At 48.1% G+C, this 6,256-nt stretch overlaps 1 protein-coding gene across 1 annotated transcript in view; it reads right to left on the reverse strand.

The window, feature by feature from the left end:
* LOC135827053 (serine/threonine-protein phosphatase 6 regulatory ankyrin repeat subunit C-like) overlaps window positions 1-3,155 on the reverse strand; it is a 141,440-nt gene extending 138,285 nt beyond the window's left edge. The window contains exon 1 of the mRNA XM_065339575.1: window positions 2,893-3,155. The gene's annotated coding sequence lies outside the window, so the exon portion shown is untranslated. The remainder of the gene's footprint in view (window positions 1-2,892) is intronic.
* Window positions 3,156-6,256: the final 3,101 nt, after the last annotated feature.

Genomic DNA, 6,256 nt, shown 5'->3' on the forward strand with positions numbered 1-6,256 from the left:
ACAGCGAAAAAATTGGAACTCCACGATCGAGTAAAATGAAATATCTGGAGCGGGACGCAATTGGACGCATTTGGGGCATTTTTCGTACTGTCGCTGCGATCTAGCGCTGGATAGACGGTGTGCTGGCTATCATGATCGACCTCATTCTCTTCCTCTCGCGGAGACCTTTCCAGGAAGCCCTAGATTGTGAGGATTGAGTGAGTAGAACTGAAGCTATGATCAAAGGAACACGAAAAAATGCAGAATTTTGAACTTTTCCTGTGGCTCTTAAAGGGTTAATTTTTTTCAATTTTTTCCATACATAACATGGGGCTCATTCCTGAACACACACTGACAGGTCAGGTATATTCTACGGAGTAGTTGTATTATGCTATGGTGCTAGCTTATCGATTTTTTCTTCTTCTTTCTTTTTCTCCAATTGTTGGCACACATAACGTGTTACTGAAACACGAACTATCTCCCTGCATGCATTCCTTCCATACACTTTGCACGCATACACATCCTACCAAGTTGCTTCACGATATGAACCTTGAGTTGAAAGCCCTATTTGAATATTTGACCAGTTTTCTTTACACACACACACACACACACACACACACACACACACACACACACACACACACACACACACACACACACACACACACACACACACACAGATACACAACGAGAGGGCTTGAATGAACAAGAGCAACTCAATATGCTGCGTTTTTACTTTCTCCGCGTCATTACAATTGTCACTTTCTAGAGCGATTTTGTCCACTCGAAGTGAAGAAATCAGCTAGAAGTTTGTGGCCTCCCGCTTTGCTGCACTTGCGGCTGGGGTCGACGTCTTCACCAGAATTTGAGGCAGACCCTTCAGTACTCAACAAAACGGTGAACAAGAAGCGAGTTCAAATTTAGGTCATGAAACTTCGTTTTCAAGCAATCGATGCCTCCAGGTGGCAGGCGATGACGGCAAACTAGCATTTTTGAAGTACACCGTAACGACCACCAGCGAGATAGGGTGAGCAGTTCCGCACCTCCTTTCCTTGACAAGCGCTTCGCTGGTTTTGTTGGTGTTTTCAGGCATGCCACCTTCGCAGCAACATGCGCCACATGTAGCGCATTTCAGGAATTTGAGAACACTTTGTTCTTGCCATCGTCAACTTCAGCATGCCAAATTCAAGAGATATACCAGGATTCGTATCCCTGCGCCTTTTTTTGAAAAAATATTCACGGTTCGCGTGGGAATGTGGGCCGGTATGAACTCCAGAAACAATATACACACTCTGGGCGAAATAGTGCGAAACGCGAAGAACTTGTTTGGTGCGGAAGAGAGCTCCAAAATCACAACGGCCTTCGTAACAATTGCGAGGGAAGGGTCATACCAATGTTCGAACACAGAAAACAGTGATTCCGCCAGCCTGACTAAGGGGGTGATTATATGTGCAGCTCCAGCCCGGGCTGGTCGACAGGCGGGCCAGCCCGCCTGCAACGGGATCTCGGGGTTGTCCACAAATCCACACAAAACCTGTGGTGCGTTTACATGGCAAGCGGGCTGGCCCGGCGAGGCGGGATCCCGCCTCGAGGCACCCGGGATCCCGGCTAGGCGGGCCAGAAAAAGCACATATAAACAGACCAGCCCGGGCCAGAGTTGTATTATTATGGTGTCGACACTGCGTTGATACTACAAAATAGGTACTTTTACCTTTTGAGGGAAGTTATAAAGAGGATTCCCGATATTGTCTTGAAAATCTATGAAGCTTTTTGTACAGCAACAAGAAGGACGTGCAGTGAGCACTGTGTATTTGTCGACATGCAGGATTTACATTAAAACGGAAGGGGAACTACTTGCAAAATACTTTGATATGGACAGCTAAAAATGTGAAAAACAGGGAAAAGAAACGAGGTGATACAACACACCAAACATGTGCCACAGCATGAAAATAAATCAGCAGAAGAATACAATGTGTGAGAAAAAAAGTTGTTAGGTTTATAACCTGAGTATGGCTTGCAGCCCTGCGTTTCAGCCCGGGGCAGCACACTGCAGTCGTAGTGTGTTTGCTGCATACTCACAACGGGCTGGCGTGTGCTCAGTGCATATAAACTCACTGCGGGCGGGCGACCAGCTCGGCCTTGCACATGTAAACACCCTTGGCGGGCTGGCCCGCTCGCTCCAGCCCGGGCTGGAGTTGCACATATAATAGGCCCCTAAGACAATCAAGTCACAAACATTGCGATGTGCGAAGCGACAATTGTAGTGACGAAACCTGCTCCCGATAATAAGATTTTTAAGGGGGACGTGTCCCCCAGACCCCCTCTTTCTTTTCGCCTCCTTTCGGTCGTACAACTTTTTTAGAACCTGGTGGCGCCCCTGCAAAGTGATCTGTCAGGGATTAGGACTGCCCTGAAAAGAGAACAAAATGCAAACCCCAACAGGAATGGAACCTGGGACTTTGCTTGTCATGAGCATAGCACTAACCATCTAAGCTATGGCACTGTGCAGAACCTAGAAAGCGCTGACAACTTTTTCACTAAACCTTCAGCTCAAAAAAATTTCGAAATAAATTTGTTTTTCTGGTGAAAGGTCACCGTTTCCGATTGGAAGAAGTCCCATCTTTGGAATTCGACGAAATTATTCATCGACTTATTTTCTCTGCTTGTAAAGCACACGGATTGAGAGTGAGTGGATATTGCAGCAGCCAAAAATTCCTTCGCGTTTGAATTGCCGTTGCTGCGCTTCACTACGAAAAATACAATACCATGCGGACAACTGTGAGCACACGACACGGAGTACTGTACATCAGCAGAAGCCTTTCCCAATAAATCGTTACGGGTTAGGGCTGCTGTGCTACTAGAACTCAGCGCACACCTTCAGTGAAACATAGGGACTGAATGGGAGATGCTTACCTGACTTCAAGCCAGGGAGAAGCACCTGCTCCCGATAACGGCCGGGTGGTTCCTCTCCGGCGTCCGCTATTCTGGTAACGTTGACCCGGACGATTGGTAGTCCCACAAATCTGAACGCCACCTGCCGATGGCCAGGTAACGAACGAAAGCGCTTCACTTCTGCAACCAAATTGCGACGGAGCGTCACTCAAATTCCCAGAAAAGAACAATATGAAGGGCCGCAAGCAGAACACGCATCCGTCCAGAACACCCACAGACGGCAACGAGCAAGAAAAAAATAATAGATTCCGCATTCAACTAAAGCACGGACGGTGCAGCAGTCCAAGATCCTCTCTACACGTTTGCTGCACGCTCCAGCGGCCAGAGCTCTGTGGCTTCATTCATCTGTCTGATCTGTCAGAAGATGTAGATTTACGCGTAGAATCTAAGCGTAGATTATGTACATGACTTTCCAACATGACATCAGATTCTACTGTCTGCTCCACACTACAAAAGTACAGTGCTGCTCGTGTACATCCATATCTAGGTCTACATAATCATTGCGGGCCCACCTTTCTGCTGACAAGTCACATGATGCTCCCATACCAACTACGAAATAAAGCCGACTGTCTGTGTCGCCAGAGCAGAGCTCTAGAGGCGGACTAGCTGTTAATCAAGTGTCATCACATGCAACAGTGCTAGTGAGCGATGTCGCCTGTACTAAAGATTATGTAGACCCTACAATACTCAACATGCAGGCCTGTTTGTTCACCCACGTACACGTCACGTGGTACACAGCCGGGATAAATCGTAGACTGTAGTAGAAGCAAGGCAGGGCAGAGGAAATGAGATCGGGTTTTTTTACAGGCAGTAGCTACAGCCAAGGCAAAGGCAAAGGACGTAAAAAGGCTGGCGGCATCCACAGCAGCACTCTACACAACACATCATCATCATGCATGTACTGTCGAGGACATGGAAATCCGGTCGCACGTCTAGTGGCCCCAGGGCGCTGGCCATGCAGCCATGGCATGCATTACTACGCGCTGCATGCTGCTCGTCGCATCGTATCAACATGTGCGCCGCATGCAACGACGACGTTCTGTACGCGTTGAGGGCGCCGGCCCTGGTCAATCGACTGGATGTCCATGTCCGCGACATTGTAGTCATTCATCCTGAGCCGCTCGCGTTTTTAATTTTTATTTCGGCCTTGATCTGGTGAGCTGCGTTGCGTTCGGATCATGCTGATTGAGGCTACTCCTTTTCACAGTTCGGCCTCCACTAAGGCCGCGGTCATGTTTCCATGTCCACTTCAAAGAACATGATGTTTGTCTGCGGTTTTGTACGATGTGCAGGCCGCGGTCACACATGAAAAGCTTGCACCGCTTTTGCGGAGGGGAAAAGCGTAGCTACCGCAGCCGCTTTTGCGGAACACGTACACACTATGCAGCAGTCAAACATACATGGTAAACTACTGTGCTCCTCAATTATACTATCATTATAGCTCAACGCTCCGCTTTGGCAGAGGGAATGCAAATCTGTCCACGGGGAAAATTGCGGAAAAAAATCGCAAAAAACGCGGGGAAAACGCGGCATAATATGGCATAATTTGCGGTGAATTGGCGGTAAATATGCGGTGAATAATATTGATCTGCGGCAATTTTCAGTGAGTATGTAGTGAAATCAATCAGTTACAAGTCTCTGGTGTAATCACTCGTCATATTTGAGTAAAAAGCCGCCACGATGAGACGTTGCTGACCGAACAGTGCACCGTGTGTACGTGTAGTGCAACAAAAAAGTTCAAAAAACTCGGGAAAATCGCGGAAAACGCGGTCTTTTAAAAAATCGCAAAAAACGCGGAAAAACGCGGCCGCGTAATTGCAATTTTCCCCGGGGACAGGCAAATGCAGCACGACCTATGAAGTTTTAGATGTTCTTGTCCGAGTTGAAGCGACCCTTGCTTGTAAGTAGAGCTATCGTGGATCGCTGACAGGCTGCTGAATGTCTCCTGTCAAGTACTTACATGTAAGTACACTCGTGGATTAGGGGAACATTCACTGCCGCCCAGTAGCAGTACGGGTGTATTTGAATATTAGTTTAGTTTACATCAATATCAAAATATATTATAGTTGTATAGCAGGGTGTCGTTGCCTCCTCCATGATCCAACATCGACCCAGCGACTGCGTGGACGCCGGCAGTTGCAGTGAGGGTGTGGCAGAGTACTCTACTACTCCCTGGTTGCAGTCCTAGTGTTAGATACTCTGGTGGAAGTATTGCTTGGAGAGAGTTGGAGATCATCCGCGATCGGGGCCTATGAGTTGGGAGACGGATTCCCTCACCAACTATCCACTCATAACGATGCAGTATTGTTTGCGAGATCTCCAGAACGTACAGTTCATTGGCAAAGAAGAACAACATGAAAACTGAATACCAAACGGCAACCAAACAACACCAGAACTCAGTGCAGAAGTAGCACACCAAACTCCAAAGCCATCACCACGCAGGTTCCGCCAAAGCGGATCTGCGAAAGCGGAGGTTCCGCTCGCATTTTTTTGGCGAAGCGAAATCCAAACTTTCCGCCAAAGCGTAACCATGGTTACTTACGCCTCCGCCGTTGCCGAGGCAACGACGGAAGCGTAAGTTACGCATTAGCGGAACCGCCAAAAAAGGTGCATGTGTGACCGGGGCATAACGAACGAAAGCGCTTCACTTCCGCAACCAGATTGCGACGGAGCGTCACTCAAACTTCCAGAAAATAACAATATGAAGGCGAGGCCACGGCGGAGGCGTAAGTTACGCATTAGCGGAACCGCCAAAAAAGGTGCATGTGTGACCGGGGCCTAACGAACGAAAGCGCTTCACTTCCGCAACCAAATTGCGACGGAGCGTCACTCAAACTCTAAGAAAATAACAATATGAAGGGCCGCAAGCAGAACACGCATCCGCCCAGAACACCCACAGACGGCAACGAGCAAGAAAAAATAGATTCCGCATTCAACTGAAGCACGGACGGTGCAGGAGTCCAAGATCCTCTCTACACGTTCGCTGCACGCTCCAGCGGCCAGAGCTCTGTGGCTTCATTCATCTGTCTGATCTGGCAGAAGATGTAGATCTAAGCGTAGATTATGTACATGACTGTAGAACATGACATCAGATTCTACTGCCTGCTCCACACTACAAAAGTACAGTGCTACTCGTGTACATCCATATGTAGGTCTACATAATCATTGCGGGCCGATCTTTCTGCTGACAGGTGACATGATGCTCCCATACCAACTACGAAATGAAGCCGACTGTCTGTGTCGCCAGAGCAGAGACGGACTAGCTGTTCAAGTGTCATCACATGCAACAGTGCTAGTGAACGATGTCGCCTGTACTAAAGATTAT

Source organism: Sycon ciliatum, chromosome 11 (genome assembly GCF_964019385.1).
Source record: "Sycon ciliatum chromosome 11, ocSycCili1.1, whole genome shotgun sequence".
Taxonomy (NCBI): Eukaryota; Metazoa; Porifera; class Calcarea; order Leucosolenida; family Sycettidae; genus Sycon; species Sycon ciliatum.